General features: G+C 36.0%; 1 protein-coding gene across 5 annotated transcripts in view; it reads right to left on the bottom strand.

The window, feature by feature from the left end:
* The window catches only part of ANKS1B (ankyrin repeat and sterile alpha motif domain containing 1B), a 1,156,394-nt gene that overhangs the window by 726,409 nt on the left and 405,195 nt on the right, over positions 1–24,790 (bottom strand). The window lies entirely within an intron of this gene.

Here is a 24,790-nt window from a genome sequence, read left to right as displayed (position 1 = left end):
TGAATGTTTTATTTTCTTTTAGAATGGTAAATATTCCCCTGTAGTATTGTTCCAAGGAGGAAGAGTATTATTACTTAATTTATAATGATAGATCATCCAGTATAAATGTTTAGATTGCCATTATACAGATGACTAAAACATCACCTTAACTTAAAAGAATGCTCTTTTTATATGACTGGCCTAAGTTTTCTCTATAATATTCATGCCTTCCCAAAGCACTTTTCCCAGAAATCCCTCAAATTGTAAAAAAAAAAAAAAAAAATAGCATCCCAGTAAATTAACCTGGATAAAAAACTGACATTTGTGCAAAATAGTTTTATAATGTAGATAAAAACAAAATTATCACTCTCAGATACATATATCTTCCTAGATGGTCAAAGCTAAGTGAATGAAATTTCAAAAATCCAAAGTAATCTTCCCTTATGTTCAGTATTGTGGGAGCAGAAATAAGAAACTGATGACTTGAAAATCAGCAATATGTATAACGTTTTCCTCTTAAATTTATATCAAAACAAAATAACATCAAAGATGCAGTTTTAGAATGCTTAAAATACTGGGGAAAGGATGGAGAAGGTTCTGTAAATAACTCCCGCTAGCACATAGAAGTTATATTATTTTAACGACAGTTTGGCAAATCCTCTAGAGCTTTTTATGGAAACTGTTGCAAGCTCAAATGTTCAAAACATTTACTTCCTTGTTATATTTTTAATTATTCCCCAATAATTTTCTGTACTCGACAGCTGAATTGGTCCAAGAGTGACTAGGACTGGGAATTCTTTAGAGACCAGCAAGTGTCTCTGTGCCATGGCCATCGCCAACAATCCCAGGTGAAAAGCAATGATTTGTTAAGGCACTTCTTGCTCACAGAAAGCAAGAGGATGAAACTCTCCCCATTACTTTAAAATATAATTTATTTTCACTGGGGAATCCAGACATAGGCTCATGAAATTAAAAAAATGCAAGTGTGACACACCAAATTAAATAGATAATTCATAAACCGTCTTAGATGTGTCCAGAGCTCACTCTTGATTTAGTATAATACATAAGGTGGGGTTTGAATGAGCATCTCAAGAATAAGCCAGCTCCTGAAAGACAGTAGTCTGTGGGGGAAGTCTTCTGAATAGGCTAAGGTAGTATGAGTGAACACTGAAATGGAGACAAAACATCAGTTAGCAAGAATGACAAGATGCATTCATTCTCTCTAATTTGTCCCCTCCTTCTTTCATTCATTCACTCATACATCTAAAACATTTATTTGGGAGCAATTATGTATTTGGCATTATGTTTTATGGATAAATTAAAAAGAATCTCTGGTCAGGGATTAGGATGAATAGGTGGAACACAGACTCTCAGGGCAGTGAAACTATTCTGCACAATACTGTAACTGTGGGTGTATGTCTCTGTACATTTGTCCAAACCCACAGAATGTACAGCACCAAGAGTGAACCCTCTCGTGAACTATGGACTTTGTGTGATAATGATGTGTCAGTGTCAAGGTCCACTGACTGAAAATGAATGTACCACTCTGGAGGGGGATACTGACAGTGTGGGAGGCTGCACCTGCATGGCAGCAGGGAGCACAAAAGGAATCTCTATACTTTCCACTTGATTTTTCTGTAAACTTAAAACTGCTGTAAAAAATAAAGTCTAGTAAATTTTTTTAAAATCTCTGCCCTTGAGAGGTATACAATCAAATGTGCCATGAGACATGCAAGCAATTTATAATGCAGTATAACTTGAGAGTTGATAACAGGTAGATGAAGCATGATGAAAAAGCAGGGGGAGAAGAAATCCAACTGTGGCTGGGAAGGAAGATGGTTGTTGAAAAGCTGCAGTTTTCAGGTAAGAAAGGTAGGACTAGAACATAAAACATAAGGGCTTGGAGAGTGAAAGAGTATATATAAAGCTAATATTTTATGTTAGGAAGATATTGGAGCTAAGTTTAGATAACTAAAAGTAGGTTTTATTATTTTGTTTGTGCTTAATTCTGTAGGCAATGGGAAATACTGAAGATATTTAAGCAGACACCAGCCTAGTAATGACAATAATTGCTAATGGTTATTGAGCATTTATTATGTGCAGGGAGCATGTTAAATTCTTTTACTTACTGAATCTCATTGAATCCTCCAAATAATTCTTTGAAATAGCTACTATTACTACCACTCCCATTTTACAGAAAAGACAATCACAAAGTTAAATTTCCAGTAAATGGATGACAAGAAGTTCTAGATTGATGGCACATTGCCTTTCTGCTGGTTAGCATGCCCTAGGTATGCAAATATGAACAGAGGAGGCACAGCCTGAAGACTATTGTCATAGTCAAGTTACGGGCAGTCTCTACTTCTGGAGTCAACCAACTCCACAAAAACAAAGTAGAACATGGAAACAGTAAGATGGAAATAATAAAAACAGAAAATATCAACCATAAAAACATCTTAGAGTACACTTGTGTGTACTATAGGTATAATACCTGGAAGCAGGGAGATGAGTTAACAACAGTGACTCAGGATAAATCAGGGTATTAGCATTTGAGTTGGTGATAAGGTTGGATTCTGGATATATTTTGAAGATAGACTAATAGAATTTCTTGATATGTTGGATACAGGGGAGGAGAGGAATAGAGAAGGCAAGCATAACTAAGGTTTTTGGCCTGAGGAACTGAAAAAGATGGAGTTTTGAGCAGCAGAAGTAGGAAAGACTATGGGAAAGCACACATTCCCTACTATATCACTTCAAATCTTGCCTCTATCCCATTTTCTCTCTTCTCTCCTTTTGGATTTCAGTGAAATAATGTTAGACATTATTTATTATAATTTATTATCTCTTTTGTACCCTCATTGTTTTCTCTCTGTATTGCATTCTGGATAGTTTTATATATATATAAATATTCATTTTCCAGCTTACTGGTTCTTTCTTCAGCTATGTCTAGTCTGCTATCAAACCATTTACTTACTTTCAATTATGCTTTTCAGTTCTAAAATTTCTATCTGGTTCTTTTTCAAATACACTACATTATCATTTAGCATTTTCAATACCCCAGTATTTGCTTACTCTTATTTATTCAAATTGGAAGTTGTTTTGCTTTTTAATCTGTCTGATAATTCCAATGCTTGAAGTCTTCATGAATCTGTTTTTATGCCTCTATTTCTCATTCATAGTATTTTGTTCTGTCTGTCCGTCACATCTTCAATTCTGTGCTACTTTTTACTTTTTATTAGAATGAATTAAACATTAATTATGACTCTATCTTTTAGTAAATATTAATTTAAAAAAGAACACAAACTCATATTCTAATACCAGATGCTGGGGTTTGTGGAAAACCTATCTGTTCAATGTTAGATAATTTATTTAATTACTCTGGATTTTAGTCTTTCTTTAAAACATGAGGATGATTAATAACTATATTCTGGGGCTATGTGTGAGAGAATTCAAATGAAAAATAACTAGCACATAATCAGATACATAGTATGCAGTTAATAAATTTGAGTTTCCTTTTTCCCTATCAAACCAAATATCATCAGAATTAAACTAAAATATGGAGGAAAGAAAATCTAGAGAGAAAAGCAAGGGTATAAATAGTAGTACTTTGTAGATAAAATATCTAGAGTAATAACTCTGAGTACTTGGGTAGAATTTGAGACCGTATCTTTCAGCTACTAACACAAATTGGTAGGGACAGAATTTAATTTCAGAAATAAGAGATGATCCCTTGAGGAATGATTCACTGCAAGGTCTGGCCCTGTTAAGTGCTTTTGCCTCAAAGCCAGAAAAAACTGTTGGGTAGTCCATGCAGACTGTAAAGCAAAAGCTTCTTGAATGTTTCTTGTAAGTAATTTAATACATACTACAAGATAGTGAAAAATCATGTACTAAATTATTTTAAAAAGACTCTAAGTGTGTCCATCTTCTGAATCCATGATCTGTACCATTACACTGATAATTTGATTTTATACTACCTTGCATTGTTCATTATCTCTTCCAGACTAGGTTATATTTTCACAGTGACTTACATTTCCCTTATTCTCTCCACAGCTCTTAGCTCAATGCAATCTTCTAAGAATACTAAGTGAAGTAAAATGAATAAAATAAAACCTGTGTGTCAGGGGAAACCATCATAAATGCCCTTAATTATATGGAGAAAGGTGATCTGGTTTTTATAATTCCATGGTCCTTTTGGAGAAATCCAAATGAAAAGTATATTCTAGAACATACATAAGAGTCTTAGTAAAGTGATTTATTCTTAACATATCCTTTACTATATTATTTATAAAAATCCACCAATCATCCAGTGGACTTCGCAAAATGACAGCTTATATCCATGATGGTCTTACATGGTCAACCTGCACTTCACACCTGCAGCTACAAAACATTTCTGATTAAAAGGAAATGAGGTGTGTAAAAATTGCTTAGAGAAAAGTACTGAGTATATTTGCAACTTCAGATTGAAATGAGACACCTTCTAGTCACATTACTTTCTATGCATTAGATTATGCATTATGACTGTCAGTTTCTTCTATAGTAACAAGCACAGGGAAAATCTTTCTAGTTTACAGGGGCTTTTACAAGAAAAGTATTCTATGAATACTATGTAATATTATAGTATACAATTTTAATGCCATTCACTAGCATGTACTGAACAGCTAAAGTATACCAGAGACCGGGCTAGTTGCTATGTAGCTGGCAAATAGGACTGATGTTATTTTGGCTGGAGATTCAGGAAAGGTCTCATGGAAGAGGTGGAGTTCTGTCAGGAGTTCTCTGATGGGTTAGTAAAACTTAGAAAGAAATGAGTGTGAAAAACATTTCCAGAGTTGGAAGTAGGAGGAGTAAAAGGTATTGATAAAAAGATGGGAAAGAGGCACATTTAGAAAGAGTTAGTTTGAATAGAATAGAATATTCATGGAGGTAATGCTAAGAAATGGAGGACATACATACAACAAATTTGGGCTCTAGAATCAAACAAATCTAATCTGAAATCCTGCCGCAGTCACCCTCAGTTTCATCATCTGTGAAAAGGTGCCTTTCTCATGGTGTTTTTGTAAGGATAAATAAAATGTGTGTGTGTATGTGTGTATTTTTGCCTGGCACATAGTAAGTGTTAAAGTAATTATTGCTATTACTATCATATACATGCCAGATAATAATAACTATAAGTAGATAGGTGGCTTGAGGTATTATTGTGGAAAGTCTTGAATTACCAAGTAATTAAGTAACTAAGCAACTATCAAGTAAGCATTTAATAATTATTAGTGTAACAATTCATGAAATATAATTTTCAATTGTTGGCGTTAAGTCAGAAATTTGCAAAGCTTTTCTGTAAAGGTCCAGATTGTAAACATTTTAAGCTCTGAAGGCTAGGTCATCTCTTTTGCAACTATTCAGCTCTGCCATTATAGCACAAAAGCAGTCATAGACACTATGTAAGCAAATGGCTGTGGCTGCATTACAAGAAAACTTTATTAACCAAAACAGGAATGGTCCAGATTTAGTTAATAGGCCATAGTTTGTAGGTCCTGTCATAAGTATTTCCCATGGAAGTGTTCTCCCTCTGATGGAGACACCTAGAATTATATATCATACATCTACTTTTCCATTTTCACGTTATATATGAACATTCTTCTCACTATGCAATTAAAAACTAAGGTTTCATTATGAAAAATTCATTTAACCTTTGTAAAACATAACATCATATCTAATGCAAGGGCAATGCCTTGGGACAAAAAGTGTTCAAAAGATGCTTATTGCATGGATGAATAAATAAATGAATAAGACAAATTGAACTTTTGAATTCTAAAGTGACTTTCAGTAATGCTACATGACAATCATTTCTGGGAAAGAGAGTATGAAAATCATAAGTGAAATACCCCAGTTATCATCTGTTTGTTATTTTCAGTGAGAAAGTACTTACTCTGCATCATGTGAGGAAGTTAATATTTAACAATTACTTTAAAGAATTATTTAACATTTCAAATAGTTAATACATTATACTTTCTCCTACCAATGGTTTCTTAAGAATTAGAATGCAGAGATACAAAGAATAGCAAGGAGAGATAAGAAAGCCTTCCTCAGTGATCAATGCAAACAAATAGAGGAAAACAACAGAATAGGAAAGACTAGAGATCTCTTCAAGAAAATCAGAGATACTAGGGAAACATTTCATGCAAAGATGACCACAATAAAGGACAGAAATGGAATGGACCTAACAGAAGCAGAAGATATTAAGAAGAGGTGGCAAGAATACACAGAAGAACTATACAAAAAAGATCTTCATGACACAGATAACCATGATGGTGTGATCACTCACCTAGAGCCAGACAACCTGGAATGCAAAGTCAAGTGGGCCTTAGGAAGCATCACTATGAACAAAGCTAGTGGAGGTGATAGAATTCCAGTTGAGTTATTTCAAATCCTAAAAGATGATGTTTGAAAGTACTGCACTCACTATGTCAGCAAATTTGGAAACCTCAGCAGTGGCCATAGGACTGGAAAAGGTCAGTTTTCATTCCAATCCCAAACAAAGGCAATGCCAAAGAACATTCAAACACCGCACAATTGCACTCATCTCAAAGGCTAGCAAAGTAATGCTCAAAATTCTCCAAGCCAGGCTTCAACAGTATGTGAACTGTGAACTTCCAGAAGTTAAAGCTGGATTTAGAAAAGGTAGAGGAACCAGAGATCAAATTGCCAACATCCGTTGGATCATTGAAAAAGCAAGATCATCCAGAAAAACATCTGTTTCTGCTTTATTGACTATGCCAAAGTTTTGACTGTGTAGATCACAATAAACTGTAGAAAATTCTGAAAGAGATGGGAATACCAGACCACCTGACCTGCCTCCTGAGAAATCTGTATGCAGGTCAAGAAGCACCAGTTAAAACTGGACATGGAACAGCAGACAGATTCCAAATTGGGAAAGGAGTATGTCAAGGCTGTAGTATACTGTCACCTTGCTTATTTAACTTGTATGCAGAGTACATCATGAGAAATGCTGGACTGGATGAAGCACAAGCTGGAATCAAGATTGCCAGGAGAAATGTCAATAACCTCAGATATGCAGATGACACCACCTTTATGGCAGAAGGCAAAGAAGAACTAAAGAGCCTCTTGATGAAAGTGAAAGAGGAGAGTGAAAAAGTTGGCTTAAAACTCAACATTCAGAAAACTAAAATCATGGCATCTGGTCCCATCACTTCATGGCAAATAGATGGGGAAACAGTGGAAATAGTGTCAGACTTTATTTTGGGGGGCTCCAAAATCACTGCAGATGGTGACTGCAGCCATGAAATTAAAAGACACTTACTCCTTGGAAGAAAAGTTATGACCAACCTAGACAGCATGTTAAAAAGCAGAGACATTACTTTGCCAACAAAGGTCCATCTAGCCAAAGCTATGGTTTTTCTAGTAGTCATGTATGGATGTGAGAGTAGGAGTATAAAGAAAACTGAGTACTGAAGAATTGATGCTTTTGAACTGTATGCTTTTGAAGAGTTGAGAGGACTCTTGAGAGTCCCTTGGACTGCAAGGAGATCCAACCAGACCGTCCTAAATGAAATCAGTCCTGAGTGTTTATTGAAAGGACTGTTGCTGAAGCTGAAACTCTAATACTTTGGCCACCTGATGAGAAGAACTGACTCATTTGAAAAGACCCTGATGCTGGGAAAGATTGAAGGCAGGAGCGAAAGGGTCTACAGAGGATGAAATAATTAGATATTATTACTGACTCGATGGAAATGAGTTTGAGCAAGCCCCAAGGGTTGGTGATGGACAGGGAAGCCTGGCATGCTGCAGTCCATGGGGTCACAAAGAGTTGGACACAACTGAGTGACTGAACTGAACTGAAGAATTAGAAATATTTTCTAATATACTGAAAACTGAAAAACTTGAACATTCATTACTATTAACAACCAGTTACATAGTCAATAGTATTGATAAAGCATTTTACCAGATAAAATATGTGGTGGTTGTTGTTGTTGTTTAGTCACTAAGTTATGTCCAACTCTGCAACCCCATGGTAGACAAATTTTAAGATCATCCTGTCTGATCCCTGCCTTATGGTATTCATGTTTTTGTTACATTCTCACCTCTAGACTATAAATTGAACTTGTTGACCAGCTTCTAACAAATAAATATAGAACAACTGACCCTTGAACAGTGCTGAGGTTAGGGATGTTGATGTCTATTAGTGTAGTGTAGTGTAGTGTAAAATCCTAGTATAACTGTCCAATTGGCCCTCATGGTCAGCAGTTCCTCTGTATCTGAGGTTCCGCCTCTACAGATTCAACCAACCACCGATGGTGTAGTCATGTAGTACTTATTTATTGAAAAGAACCTGAGTATAAATGGACCCATGCGTTCAAACCCATGTTGTTCAAGGGTCAACTGTAATGAAATGTTGCTTCAGGATTAGGTTAGAAGAATGGCTTCAGGATTAGGTTAGAAAGCGAATGGCTTCTGTCTTACGTGTGCCCTCTCACAGTCTCTCAACTCTTCTGCACTGAGGAAAGCAAGTAACTGTACTGTGAACAGCCTTTGGGGAGGCCCACAAGGCACTGTGAGGGACTAAAGCCCTCAGTTTAACAGCCTACTGGGAACTGAAGCTTGTCAATAACTGCATGAGTCAACTTGAAAGTGGATCCTTCACACCCAGTCAAGCCTTGAAATGACTGTAGTTCTGGCTAACAGCTTGACTGTGACCTCAGAGAGACGCTGCTCCAGAGCCACCCAGCTAAGACCCTCCTGGATTCCTGGTCCACAAAAACTGTACATGTGTGCTTGCTCAGTCGTGTCTGACTCTTTGAAACCCCACAGACTGCAGCCTGCCAGGCTCCTCTGTCCATGGGATTTTTCAGGCAAGAATACTGGAGTGGGTTGCCATTTCCTCCTCCACGGGCTCTTCCTAACCCAGGGAGCAAACTGGCATCTCCTGTGTCTCCTGCATTGCAGATGGATTCTTTACCACTGAGCCACCAAGGAAGCCCACAAAAACTGTGAGGTTTAAATATTTGTTGTTTTCAGCCATATGTTTTGGGGTAAATTGCTATATAGCAATAGATAACTAATATGTTAGGTGTTTGGCTAACATTGATAACAAGGTCAACATGTTAAATGTTTGGGCTACAATAGTAAACAGTCTCTTAACCTCATTTTGAAGTTGCTGCCTATTTAATGGAAAATACAGAAGGAAAAATGTAGAATTAAAAATCTGTCATTCATGCTAGTGTGGGAGCACAGAAGAGTGAGCCACTAACTGAATAAGGGGCCCAGGGTGGGAGGTAAATTTATGGGTAAGGAGAGGAAGACAACAAGAAATATTTCATCATAGTCTTAAAGAAGGAGTGCCATCAAGCATTTAAGGAGGGAGAAGCATTTTAAACAAACAAAAAATACAATATGCAATGGGGCAGAAGTATGGAAGAACATTATGACTTTGGGGAACTATAAAAAGCTAGCCTGGATGGAACACAGGATGTGTGTGGAAAATGAATGGAGATGATGTTGGCAAAGTAAGGTATTAAGATGAAAGATGGCAAGGCATATGAAAAGATGAGAAAACAAAACTGACTTTGTGAAAGATTGAATTTTTCTATTAAAAAAAATCAGCAACATTGCATTTCTAAAATTGTTTTCTTTGAAGCTATGGTCAAACACCACTTCCATCTATAAAAGGAACAGACTACAAAGCTATAGTCACTTTAAAATTCTCATCATAGAAGAGGCCACATTTGTGTGCTAAATGCATGCTGATGTTGATTGACCAGCAACTTCAAGCTGACATTTGGTGTTTTAAAGATCTTTGGTCTTACCTACATCAGAGAAGCTCTTCTAAGAACCCAACAGCTCCAAGGTTTCAAGGACATCAAAGAGTCCACAGTCTCAATTCAACCATGAAAAGTAGCCCCATGGATAGACTGTGGTAGGACAATATTCTCTGTCTCCTCACCCCCTCATTCTTGTTCCCATTCCTCAACCATGGCAGGGAGAGCATCTTTAGCATAATTATAATAATTATATAATCAGAATTATGCTGTAATTTGTGAGGACATTAGTAGAAGGAAGTGTTATTTGTCCTACAGATTCCCTACTCTGAAGAGCTCAAGAATTTAGGAGGAGTTGGGGCAGGATGGTACCAAGAATGACAATTCCTTGACTTTTACCACCAGGATGAAATAAATCCCTGGGGTGATGCACGGTAAGCGAAATGAGAGGCAGAGGGAGGCCAGAGGAGATGAGTCCCCTCCCAAGGCTGGCTTTTATGGACTGATAGTAAGCAAATGAAGAGGGTAAAAAAAATTAAAGAAATAAAATATTTTATCTCATGTTGGGCAATTCATGGATTCTTTAGTTTTGTGCTTCAATTCTCACATAGATTTTTATTTTCCAGGATCTATTGGCTTTGAGCACCATTTTGGGTTTTAATCTTTCCTTTTGGTCTTGATGACAAATGCTTTTTTTTTTCTGATTTTACTCTCAATGGTAGCTTGTATTCACCTCCTGTATCCTTCTGCTCACTTAAAACTGGTGTTCACACCAACCTGACCACGCCACACCCTAGCAATGTCCTCCTAAGCAGGCACTGAATTCTCATTAAGAGAAGTTAAAAATGAACTTGCCCTGCCTGACTTCAGGCTCTACTACAAAGCCACAGTCTTCAAGACAGTATGGTACTGGCACAAAGACAGAAATATCAATCAATGGAACAAAATAGAAAGCCCAGAGGTAAATCCACACACCTATGGACACCTTATCTTTGACAAAGGAGGCAAGAATATACAATGGATTAAAGACAATCTCTTTAACAAGTGGTGCTGGGAAAACTGATCAACCACTTGTAAAATAATGAAACTAAAACACTTTCTAACACCATACACAAAAATAAACTCAAAATGGATTAAAGATCTAAACGTAAGACCAGAAACTATAAAACTCCTAGAGGAGAACATAGGCAGAACACTCTCCGACATACCTCACAGCAGGATCCTCTATGACCCACCTCCCAGAATATTGGAAATAAAAGCAAAAATAAACAAATGGGACCTAGTTATACTTAAAAGCTTCTGCACAACAAAGGAAACTATAAGCAAGGTGAAAAGACAGCCTTCAGAATGGGAGAAAATATAAAATGAATCAACTGACAAACAACTAATCTCAAAAATATACAAGCAACTCCTAGAGCTCAATTCCAGAAAAATAAATGACCCAATCAAAAAATGGGCCAAAGAACTAAATAGACATTTCTCCAAAGAAGACATACAGATGGCTAACAAACACATGAAAAAATGCTCAACATCACTCATTATCAGAGAAATGCAAATCAAAACCACTATGAGGTACCATTTCACGCCAGTCAGAATGGCTGCGATCCAAAAGTCTACAAGCAATAAATGCTGGAGAGGGTGTGGAGAAAAGGGAACCCTCTTACACTGTTGGTGGGAATGCAAACTAGTACAGCCACTATGGAGAAGAGTGTGGAGATTCCTTAAAAAACTGGAAATAGAACTGCCTTATGAACCAGCAATCCCACTGCTGGGCATATACACTGAGGAAACCAGAATTGAACGAGACATGTGTACCCCAATGTTCATCATAGCACTGTTTATAATAGCCAGGATATGGAAGCAACCTAGATGTCCATCAGCAGATGAATGGATAAGAAAGCTGTGGTACATATACACAATGCAGTATTACTCAGCCATTAAAAATAATACATTTGAAACAGTTCTAATGAGGTGGATGAAACTGGAACCTATTATACAGAGTGAAGTAAGCCAGAAAGAAAAACACCAATACAGTATACTAATGCATATATATGGAATTTAGAAAGATGGTAACAATAACCCTGTATATGAGACAGCAAAAGAGACACAGATGTATAGAACAGTCTTTTGGACTCTGTGGGAGAGGGAGAGGGTGGGATGATTTGGGAGAATGGCATTGAAACATGTATAATATCATATATGAAAAGAGTCACCAGTCCAGGTTCGATGCACGATACTGGATGCTTGGGGCTGGTGCACTGGGACGACCCAGAGGGATGATACAGGGAGGGAGGAGGGAGGAGGGTTCAGGATGGGGAACACATGTATACCTGTGGCGGATTCATGTTGATATATGGCAAAACCAATACAATATTGTAAAGTTAAAAAAAAAATCTAGGTCAAAATTAAATCATAAAAAACAAAATGAACTTGCTAAAACCCCAGATGAAGGCATCATGGTAGCTGGAGGTGAAAATGAGATTATTTCTTTCATTATCACAGGGCTAAATTTCAGGATTCTTTCACATTCACGTGAAACGTGAATGACTCTGCTAAACGTAAAATGTAAAAATGACTCTGCTATAGTCTGCACTGACTCATATCTATCATTTATTGAAATTCAGTTTACTCTCTTTTATGCCTCAAAGCCAAAGCACATGTTTCCCATTTCTTGCTTTCCACCCCAAAGCTGCCATTACTTTGGGACCTTCAGATTTCTTGTAGATGCTTAAGCAATCATCTAAGCCTAATAGTGTTCTGATTTCTACTCATGTAATTTCATTTTTTTTTGATGTGGACCATTTTAAAGTCTTTATTAATCCATTTCAATATTACTTCTATTTAATGTTTTGTTTTGGCTTTGATCACGAGGCATATGTGATCTTAGCTCCCCTACCAGAGACCGAACTCATACTCATGCACTGGAAAGCAGCCTTAACCACTGGACTGCCAAAAATCCCATTCTGATGTGATCTTTGATTTAACTCCTTTCATATCCTTGTATCTGAGGCTAAACTAGGCACCTCATTTGAATAGCAGTGCTTCATTTGGGTACTGTAATCTCAAAGAACCCATTCCATAGACAGATAGCCCATCGTTTTCACTCTCTCATTTCCTTCACCCAAACTAAACCTATTGTTCAACCCCATTGCTATAAACTAATCCTTTTATCTATCTGATTTTATTCAATCTATCAACTCCCTTCTATCTTCACTTTTTACATATTCAGCTTAGACATAATGATTCATCATTTAATAACTCTCTTACCAAGAACTACATCCATTCCTCTTGTCGTTTTACCACACACTCCAAGCAAAACTCTAATCCCGTCTGCAGTTAACACTTTAATATTCCTTTCATATCTGAAAAATGTATTCTCCTAGCTATTTGAAGTGTTGCTGGCAGACAGTCTTCACCTGTCAGCCCTCTTTGGGAACTGTGTCAGCTGAGGAAACCTGCCTGTCCCAAGGTCACACCCCTTCCAGGAGCAACCTGCTTCTGATGTCTGCTTACCAGAGGGTTATAAAGGCCGTCCTAGTCACCAACTCGGGATGATTTTGAAGGACTATCCCAGTACTGCAGTTCCCTGGGGAGTCCACAGAGGCCTGTGTTGAGAATTCATCGCAGCCTGACCTCTCCTTCTGCCCTATTTTGCCTCCTTTCCACAGTCATTGCTTCTGAGGGCACTCTTAGTTTAGTTGCATGCCAAACTCCATCTCAAAGTCTACTTCCTGCTGAATTTGACCTAGACTGAACTCAGTCTAATTGTTCTCAGTGGTCTCTTTCACAGTTTTTTTCAGCAATCAGGTACTAATCACTGCTAAAAACTGTATCAAACAATTTAATATGTTCTTAAAAGTCACACTATTGTGTCATTTCTTCCTTACTGAAGAATCTATCCAGATGACAGGCTGCTTTCTTAAACATTTTCTTTTACCTATACTTCTCAGATTCAGTAAATGCTCATATGACTCCATAAAATCAGTGATGCTTTTACTACACATTATTGAGAATTTTTGTTTGAAACTTGAGGACATTTTTTTCTTATTAACAAAATAGTGCTTAAATACTAGATACAAAGTCATAATCTACTTATGAGTGCAAAAGTATATAATGACTGGAACTTTAAAAGCCCAAAGGGTCTTACTTTTTAAAAAACAAAAAAAAAAATTAGGTGACAAAATCTCAGAGCTTCTGATGTATCTGTTATTAATTGTATGTACATCTAAGGGGCCTCTTTCACAAGCAACCAAAAGTCCTGTAATTATCCATGCTTAACACCTATTTTCCAATTTGCAGAGTTATGATGAGAAATATTTCAAACACTGCTTGGCATCTCTGAACTGACCCATCAGTGTGTAGCATACACAGGTTAGTAACTAGTAGACATACAAAAACATAACAGACACACACACACACACACACATACACACACACACATAACCTTTAAAGTGTTTAGTCTTTGGTGTACTACTCATGGGAAAGAAATATACTGTTACTCTTATAAATACACTTAAGATATCAAGATATAAGTTTTTCTATAATCTGAAATCCTTTCTTTCCCTCAAAAAAAAAAAAAAAAAACCTACCACTATAGCAAAGTAAGACAAACACTATAGGAATGGACTAGCATGAAGTCCTTCTGCCTTCACCGTTCCCACAAGCCATTGTTAAATTATATGTGCTGTGCTCAGTCGCTCAATTGTACTCAATCACGTCCAACTTTTTCTGAGTCCATGACTGTAGCTCGCCAGGCTTCTCTGTCCATGAGATACGGTGGTCTCCATAGTAAATGTCCTTAGAATTTTTGATAGTGCAAAAACTTTTACATGGAATGAGAGTGCCATATGATAAATTTTAATCCCATTAATTTAACAGATTGTACCAACTAACCACCACAGTGAATTATAATCTGACTTTAAAGTAAATATTTCATGCATTGAAACAAATTTATATTTAACCTGAAATATCAAGAGCTTACTCTTAAATAAATTTCTCCCTTCTTTCTTTATGGATCTTTCCAAGAATGCATAAATCAATATTTCCTGTAATTTTTCTAAAATAGATATTTGAAAACTGTATTTCTGGTCTTTTACTCAGCTAGCTTCCCAATGCCTCAGCATGATAGAAAAGGTTCATCATAATTTCTACTCAACCACTTCTTTCATCTTTTCCCACAGCCCCTTACTTATTTTCTACTCTAGAAAAAGACTCTACCTCTCAGAATGCATCTAATTTCTTCTGACATATAGGTCCTTTTCCCCTTAGTATGACAATTCACTAATTGTCCTACCAGGCCCAGCTCCAATGCTACCTTCTTAGTAAAGTCTTCTCTGGCTGTCAGTGAGTAACTCTCTAACAGTTCCTGCATCATTTCCTCATGTGTCTAAAATTAAGCTCATCACATTATAATTATTCATGTACCAGGGTCCCCATGCTGCTGCTGCTGCTGCTAAGTTGCTTCAGTCGTGTCCAACTCTGTGCGACCCCATAGACGGCAGCCCACCAGGCTCCCCCGTCCCTGGGATTCTCCAGGCAAGAACACTGGAGTGGGTTGCCATTTCTTTCTCCAGTGCATGAGAGTGAAAAGTGAAAGTGAAGTCACTCAGTCATGTCCGACTCTTAGCGACCCCATGGACTGCATCGCACCTCCATGCAGGCTCCTCCATCCATGGGATTTTCCAGCCAAGAGTACTGGAGTGCGGTGCCATTGCCTTAAGGGTCCCCATAAAGACTATGATTTCCTTGAACACAAGAATGTTTCTTACCTTCTTTATATCCCTCAAACTAAGTACTGTTAATTAGATCAATGAACAGGTACAAGATACTATATCAACTGATTAGATACTTCAAAATAGTAAAGGAGTAAAATAACTCTTGTCCCAGATTTTGAGGAAAAAGAATTTTAAAAGCATTTTAGGATTTTGTTTAAAAAGATTTCTAGATGCTAATAAATCACTGAGAGTAGTAACAATGCTGTCATCATCCTGTTCCTCTACAACCAACTTTCCTATAACATATATTAAAGTTTATGTATCAACTATGGTTACCATAAGATATATATTTTATTTTAACCAAGTAAAATTGTGCATAAAAAGAAAATCCTAGAAAGCAACACACCAAATGTCAATAACACTCATCTCCAGCTGGTAAGATTATGGTTTTTTATTTTACTTCTCCTTATTTTTGGCCACACTGTGGATCTTATTTCCCTGACCAGGAGTCAAACCCATATCCCATGTAGTAGAAGGACAGTTGCTTAACCACTGGACTACCAGAAATGTCCCATAATTGTTTTAGTTTTATTTTATAAATTTTTTTCTACTTCTCAAATATTCTTCTATGAGTATATGTTACTTTTATGTTTGTTTCAGACATTGGATATTCTAAAAAATGCATTATAGATAAATATTTAAAAAATCCCACTTTTACACTGTCATAAATCTATTTCATTGCACTCTCTCAGGAGTTAATCACACCATTGCAAGGTTAGTATGCATTCTCCATCTGTGAGTTTATATTTTTATTACTTATGTATACACTCATAATCTATATATTCATTACATATTGGACATACTGTGTTTCGTATTTATGTAAATATATTATGTGTACAATTCTGAATCTTGCTTTTTTCACTTAACATTATTTTCAAGATATATACAAGTAAATGTTTGTAAACATGGTATTTTAATTTTAATTGAAGCATAATGTTCCATTATACTAAAATTTTCACTGTGATTCTCTTCCTTATGAACATTTTTTCCCAATTTTTTATTCTTACAAACAATGTTACAATGAATATCCTTCAGATTATTAAAGTTCTGTTTTAAAGAACTATACCTAGAAGTAGAATTGCTATTTAAGAGAATAAGGCTTCTCAGGTGGCGTTAATGGTAAAGAATCCGCCTGCCAATTCAGGAGACACAAGAGACATGGGTTCGATCCCTGGGTCGGGAAGATCCCCTGGAGATGGTAATGGCAACCGACTCCAGTATTGTTGCCTGGAAAATTCCAAGGACAGAGGAGCCTGGCGCGCTACAGGCTCCATGGGGTCACAAAGAGTCAGACATGACTGAGTGAGCACGCAACAACTTGCATTTCAAACTTTTAAAAATATTACATTGTCCATGAAAATGGAGTACCAATTTATAATTCTATAGTTGTGTACAAGAGTTCCTGTTTTTCTACATCTTTACAATACTTCATATCATTAGAACTTTTGTGTCATTCTGGTGATTGGATCTAAATTGGCATCTCATAGTGGTCTTAATTTAAATTTCTCTGTTACTGGAGTTAAATATGTTTACTGGCCTTTCAAAATTCATTTTCAGTTAATTGCCTTTGTCAGTGGTTTCACTGATTTTATTTGGGTTCTTTTTTTCTGTTTCTTGTCTTATAGTACTAATCACTTCTCAGTGTTATACACTGCAAACATTTCTCCCAGTTTGTGGCCATTTAAACAAATCTGTGACATCTTATATTAGGCATGGATTTTATTTTTAGTTTTAATGTATCTGGTTTTATTAATTTTTTTCTTAATAATGTGTACTTTCTGTCTTAAGGAATCCTTCCTATACTAAAATGATCACATGAATTATCTCCCTTAATTTGTTAAATTGAGAAAGTGTATTGAAAGATTTTCTGATGTCTGAAAGATCCTCGAGATAGTAAGATAAATCCTATGTAGTCATGATATACTTTTTAATAAATTGCTGGATTCACTGTGGTAATATTTTGTTGAATTTGTGCATCTATTTTCATACCAGAGATTATTTCATATATATTTTTCTTATATACTCCTTGTACAGTTTTGTTTCCAAGTCATGGAAAAAAAGTTGTCTGTTTACCTCTTGAATTCTCTTAAACAGTTGGTAAAGCCTTGGTATTATCTATTCATTAAGGTTTGGTATAACTGTCCTATCAAACCATTTGACCATATGTTTTTTGTATCAATTCTCTTCTGTTTATGTCTATCTGTATTAAGTTATAATTGGTAATTTCTATTTTTTCCACAAATTTGTACCTTTAATCTTGTCTTAAAATTTTTTTTGTTATAAAATCATTCATAATGTCATTTTATGGTTTTTAAAATCTCTCCTGAGTCTTTGATTGCAGCTTCTGTTTTTTTCTAAATAATATTTATTTGTACCTTCTTTCTTTCTTTTGGATCATTCTTGATGGGCATATTTATATTATTAGACTTTTCAAATATTGATTAATTTCCTTTATTATTTTGTTTTAATCCTTGCGTTACTTTGATATACATTCTTTTTAGTTTTCAAATTTACAGGTAAGGATTCTAGAAGGAGGGCAGCTTACATGTGTTTCCTTAACTTATTGCAACTCATCTAGCTAACCCAAGCCATGTAGCTCCTGGAGCCAACTGGCAGATCGTGTCTGGAGGGAAAAGGAAAAGAGCTGTTACAAGACTGTTACCCCTCTGGGATAGATGAGAGTCTTAGAACTAGTGTACTAATGCCCATGGGCAAGGGGCAGAATGTCATAATCCCAGGATTATCTGGCAGAGAATATGATACCAATGTTGGCATTGGGCTGCATGGTATACATTCCCTTGTACCCCAAGGAACCAAGCAAGGAACACTTGCTGAACAAGTGTTCTAAGTTAGGTGTCTTCACCTAGAATTCTGGAGAAGTTTACAGATAAACATTCTCCTGGTACTTTGACAGGTTATCAGTCTGCCTACTGCTATACTGCTGACTCAGAGTCAGAGACTTGGAAATGTTCCAGTCTTCCAGAGACTGCCATTCTTTATGGCGCCGAAACAACTAAATCTAAACCTGGAAGACTAGACCAAGAAACAGACCAGTACCTAAGAGGGTCCGGCAGCCCCAGAAAGAGCAGAAAACTAAAAATGAATTCCTAACAAAATAAACCTGATATTAGAGACAGATGATAATTTTTAACACAAATAATGATGAGAACTTAAAATATTGAAGTACAGCATATTGAAAAAAAGACTTTGTGGGGGAAAACAGTAACTGATCAAAAAATTTCAGATGATGTGAAGGTAAGGATGGCTTATTGTTAAAAACCTAATTAGTGCCCTAGAATATGAAATGGAAGAAATACTTCAAAGTACAGACTTTATTTTGGGGGGCTCCAAAATCACTGCAAATGGAGACTGCAGCCATGAAATTAAAAGACTTGCTCCTTGGAAGAAAAGTTATGACCAAACTAGACAGCATATTAAAAAGCAGAGGCATTACTTTGACAACAAAGGTCCATTTAGTCAAAGCTTTGGTTTTTCCAGTAGTCATGTATGGATGTGAGAGTTGGGACTATAAAGAAAGCTGAGCACTGAAGAATTGATGCTTTTGAACTGTGGTGTTGGAGAAGACTCTTGAGAGTCCCTTGGACTGCAAGGAGATCCAACCAATCCATACTAAAGGAAATCAGTCCTGAAAAAAATATTCATTGGAAGGACTGATGCTGAAGCTGAAACTCCAATACTTTGGCCACCTGATGAGAAAAACTAACTCATTTGAAAAGACCCTGATGCTGGGAAAGATTGAAGGTAGGAGGAAAAGGGGATGACAGCAGCAGATGAGATGGGTGGATGTTATCACTGACTCAATGGACATGAATTTGAGTAAGCTCTGGAAGCTGGTGATAGACAGGGAGGCCTGGCGTGCTGCAGTCCAAGGGGTCACAAAGGAGTCGGACATGACTGAGCGACTGAACTGAACTGAACTAAGCCATATTTATTTTGATATCTGTTACAGCAGTCCAGTTTGTATTCTAACTAGTACATGGGGCAAAACAGCTATCATTGTGGGAAGTTGAATGTTTTAGTAAACATTTGGCATCTTGTTTTCATCTGATGCTAGAAAAATAAATATTTGATCATGAGATTATGGAAGGGAAGGGAATCTTTATTGTTGTAATAAAGAACAGTGAAAATCCTAAATGAACAAAGGGGGAAAATTACTAGCAACTCAATGACATCATAAAAATAATTTTTAAAAATGAAAAAAAGAAAAAATAAAATTAATAAGAAGCATAAAATGAAAATAATAAAAGAAAATATGTCAGTTATATATATATATATATATATAACTATCCCTATATAGAGATATGCAATAAGGCATCAGGAATCTGTCTCACCTGATTTGGCTGAAAAACAGAGAACTGTTGGACTGAGGGCTTTAGTTTCTCACTGGCTAAGGCATCAGTGGGATCTGTGGTCTCACCTGAATGAGGTTTGGAGAGCAAGAGAAGATGGAAGCCAGAACTGCTCTGTACCTGATCTCTGAAGTGACACCCATTATTGTTGTCATGATTCCATTAGCAGCAAGTCACTGGGTCCAGTCCACGCACAAGAACTGATTATGTGATGACATAAATATCTAGAGGTGGGATAATTGTAAGTTATCTTCAAGTCTTAATATCACAGCTGTGCAAGAAAAACATTCCCCTGAAGGATTCAGTCTCCTATATCTTGCCTATTTCCAGGCCCAGTCACCAGCTGGTCTGCCATTTAGTTTCACTTTCTATTTTGTGTTTCTGATCTGATTAAGAGAGATATTTTCTCTCTTTTCACAGAGCAAAATTGATAATTTTCTCATTTTTTTTACCCCTTATCACTGTTTTATTGCATTGAAAAACTGGGAAAGAGTCACTTTAAAATAAATCTGAAAATCTTGCCAAATTGACAGGTCATGATATTTCATCAGAAAAACATATAATTGATTTAAAAATCAATATAATACAAATGTGTATATATATATATTGTGTGTGTGTATGTGTGTGTGTGTGTATACCACTCTTCATTCTCTATTACGGAAAAGCTGTGCAAAACAGCAAAAGAGGCTGCTGCTACTGCTAAGTCGCTTCAGTTGTGTCCGGCCCTGTACGACCCCATAGACAGCAGCCCACCAGGCTCCTCTGTCCCTGGGATTCTCCAGGCAAGAATACTGGAGTGGGTTGCCATTTCCTTCTCCAATGCATGCTAAGTTGCTTCAGTCATGTCCAACTCTGGGCGACTCTATGGACAGCAGCCCACCAGGCTCCTCTGTCCACAGGATTCTCCTGGCAAGAATAGTGGAATGGGTTGCCATTTCCTTCTCAGAGAAAAGAGGAGAGGGGACTAAACCAGAATAACATTAGTTGCTTTGATAGGTATGATTCAGGGAAAATATTTTATTCTTTTTACTTTGCATATGTTGCACAAAATTACTAAAATAAATTAATTTATGATATGAACATAAACTTGTTTTTAAAAACTACTAGAAGAAAAATAAGCATTATATTAGTAGCTATGTTCAAATTTTTTTATGATACTATACTAAAAAGTAATGCCAATCCAATAGGCTTTCCTAAGGGAAACAATTAGTTAAAAGATATTTAAAATGAGCTTATCCGTTGAGAAAAATTTCTGTGTCACTATATCTCAGAATTCAGACAAATCACTTTTTTTCCAAACTAGGTTACAGTAATCAAAGTATGCTTCACTTGATGTGATGATCTAATGTCCTCATACTTGCCTGTGACTTAATGTCTGCTTAGTACTTTTAAATTTTTTGCAGAAAGGAATTCTAGCTGGTGCACTGCTCTTGTTTGTGGCACAGTTTTTGAATTTCATTATACTCATTTCATTTCCTCTATTCATAGGTGAGAGACACAGGAGACACTAGATGACTATTTGGTAATGAATTGAATGGTTCTATAGAAATTAAAAGCATAGAAAATCTATGTGATTAAATGGCACCTGCAGTTTCTTCTCTGAGCTCTGTGCATAAAGAAAGAATAGAGTCTCCCACAGAGAATGAATGTGGCTAAGTTTGGCAGTAACTCTGGATGCAATAATGGCCTATTTGAGTCCTTTTGACTCCAAGTATCTAGAATGCTTTGAGCTTTGACTTAGCAGTGTATTTTAGATAAGACCTCTTCTATTATTTCATGTCTTATATATTTACTTTTTCTTCATGTCTCATATACTTAAAGACCTGGAAAACTGTAAGTCCTTAATAAATACTTGTGGAATGAATGAACGAGTAAATGAACGCATCTTATGAAAAGAGACAGTTATAAACAGGCTTTGGAGCACTGGGGACAGAGCTGTGAATTCACTGACAATTACAGTGAATTCTCATCTTTCCACAAACTACTTATCTGTTTTGATGTAGTTTTCTCTACTGCAATAGGAAATATGATGATAAATGTGATGAAAATGTAGATCTGGACATTTTTGGTACATTAATTCTTCGCTGAAATTAAATAAAATTACTTTTAATTTTCTGCTTTTTGTTAACTATTAAAAGCAAGTTGGTCAATACCCAAAAGTAATACATAACAATAAGTTATTTATGTCTTTTACATTTTTATAAATTGCTTCTGAGAGACCAACAGAAAAACAAAACAATCTGTGACACAAATGTAATCTGTTAATACAAATGTAACATGTAATATGTTGAATAAAATCTAGCATAAAATATATTAATGCAAAATTGTTTCCTTTTAAATGTATAGTGTGACTGTAGTTGGGTGTCAATTAATTTTGCTAATGTTACTCAAGAGTGTAGGAGTACGTAAAGAGAGAACTAGTAGTCTTATTGTAATATTACATTAATAATACAACCTCTATGGGAAAGAATACAAAATGAATTAGTGAGCTTGCCAGTAGATGAATCTGACATGTCTAGACAGTGTAGGGAGAATAAAAGATGTTAAATATAAGATTATATAAAACATTATACAAAATTTCCTTAAGATTATTATTTCAGTATAATGTTATTTCCAATTTAATGCTGTATGTTGCAGCTGCTAAACAGAATGAAACTAATAAGGGAGTTCATGAAATAACAGCTTAATCACTAGAATGGATTGAAATCGCACAGCTGTAAATTCCCATGAGCTATACTAATACTTCCTCTTTTAGGAACATTGAAAATAACTCTTGTCAAGTGTTCAACCAGTCCACCAAACAAGATAATCTAAATAAACACCCTAAAAATCCAGGGGATTTTTGCAGAAACTAATGCTTGTGGCTGATGATCTGTTATGTAAGTGAATATTGAAATGTCTCCAGTCAGTAACTTCAAGTCACAAAAGACATATTAATATATCTTTGGTCAATAAGTTGTCAAAACATTCTGAATATGAGCTAAGACATAAGTTAAAAACCTGAATCTTTAACAGATTAAAGAGTTATTGCAGGGGAAGTTTCAGTATTTTGTAAACAGTATCAATTTTTATTAGCTTATTTAGTTTATTCAACTTTCTACAAAGACAGAAATCATCTATATATTTAACATTAACTAGATAGATGTGACGGAGAAGGCAATGGCACCCCACTCCAGTACTATTGCCTGGAAAATCCCATAGATGGAGGAGCCTGGTAGGCTACAGTCCATGGGGTCTCGAAGAGTCGGACACGACTGAGCAACTTCACTTTCACTTTTCACTTTCATGCATTGGAGAAGGAAATGGCAACCCACTCCAGTGTTCTTGCCTGGAGAATCCCAGGGACGGGGGAGCCTGGTGGGCTGCAGTCTACGGGGTTGCACAGTCGGACACGACTGAAGCGACTTAGCAGCAGCAGCAGCAGATAGATGTGAATTGCTTTGACATGAGCTACTTAAAGTTTCTAGATGACTAAGTTAATTTTCATTTTCTAATCATTAAAAAATGTGTGTTAACTGTAGAAATTTGGACAATACAAAAAAGTATGAAAAAATTTAAATTACATGTAATTCTAATAATTGTATCTAGAGATAGTACTGTGAATATGGTCTTTCTGGTCTCTTTCCCTCATGCACATATACATATTAGTTTGCAACCAAATTTGTATCATATGATAAATATACATTCATTCATTCGACAGATATTTATTGAGGGGCGACTATGTGCCATTATAAAAACCTGAGTAATTGGGTATTTTAAAACATTATTTTTAATTATTACAGATGATTTTATCCTTTTATCATTATTAGTTAACCACTCACTTATTTTTACTTTGGATTTGTCTCCAATTCATCCACTTATTTTTGACTGACTATAACATTCCTAAGTACCACTTCAGAGGTGGACACAATGTAGATCTATCACAAACCAGTCAACAAATTTCCAAATCTACTTATTTGAAAGGAAAAATTCAAGATTTATTCTGCAAAAAAAAAATCTCAAAATCACATTATTGATTAATTGCATTAATTTATTCATTAATAAACTAATTAATTAATTCATGAACTATGATCTCTAGGGACTTCCCTGGTTGTCCACTGCTTCGTGCTCTCAGTGCAGGGATGAAGGAGACATGGGTTAGATCCCTGGTCAGGGAACTAAGATCCCATATGCTGTGTGATTTGGCCAAAGAAAAAAAAAATATGATCTCCAGAGTAAAATATCCTGTACGCAAATTCTAGCACTGACATTTTCTAAAAAGTTCAAAGCTTTTCCATGACTTGTTTCCCTTTCTACAAAATAGTAGTGACAAAACTACTTACTTCACAAATAGCTTAAGGTTAAATAAGTTAATATGCATAAAGTAAGTAGTCAATAGCACTAGCTAGTATTACTTTTTCATTAATATTTGCTTAGTGTCTTTTATATGGCAGTGATTTTGCTGGAAGCTATGGTTGCACTTGGGGAACAGATAGGTAAGACTGTGAGCTCTATAAGACAGAAAACTAAAATATATTAAAATAAGTAATCTCCCAAAATCATATAATCCCAATCAAAAGTAAGGAGCCTAAAGGAAAATTAGAAGGTACTAAAATATTAGAAAACAGAGGCATCTGTATACATACTTAGTCTGGAGCACAGGTGTGTGTGGGTTCCCACAAAGGTGGTTTCACTGAATAATAAAAGTTATTTACTTGAGAGAAGAAGGAAAAGGGATGCAGAAATATACTTGCTTCAGGCATATTAAGGCCCATAAGTAGAAAGAACTAAAAGAAACAAAGAAACTAAACAGAGTCATTTGGAAAGGTAGAGACTATGAGACGTTAGGCTAAGATGAAATGAAAAGGAAAATATGACATTATTCAGGGCCTTTAGAACCTTACTCGGAGAA

The sequence above is a fragment of the Bos mutus genome, chromosome 5, assembly GCF_027580195.1.
Source record: "Bos mutus isolate GX-2022 chromosome 5, NWIPB_WYAK_1.1, whole genome shotgun sequence".
NCBI classification, from domain to species: domain Eukaryota; kingdom Metazoa; phylum Chordata; class Mammalia; order Artiodactyla; family Bovidae; genus Bos; species Bos mutus.
Note: the sequence above shows the minus strand (reverse complement) of the source record. Positions and strands in the feature narration are given on the sequence as shown.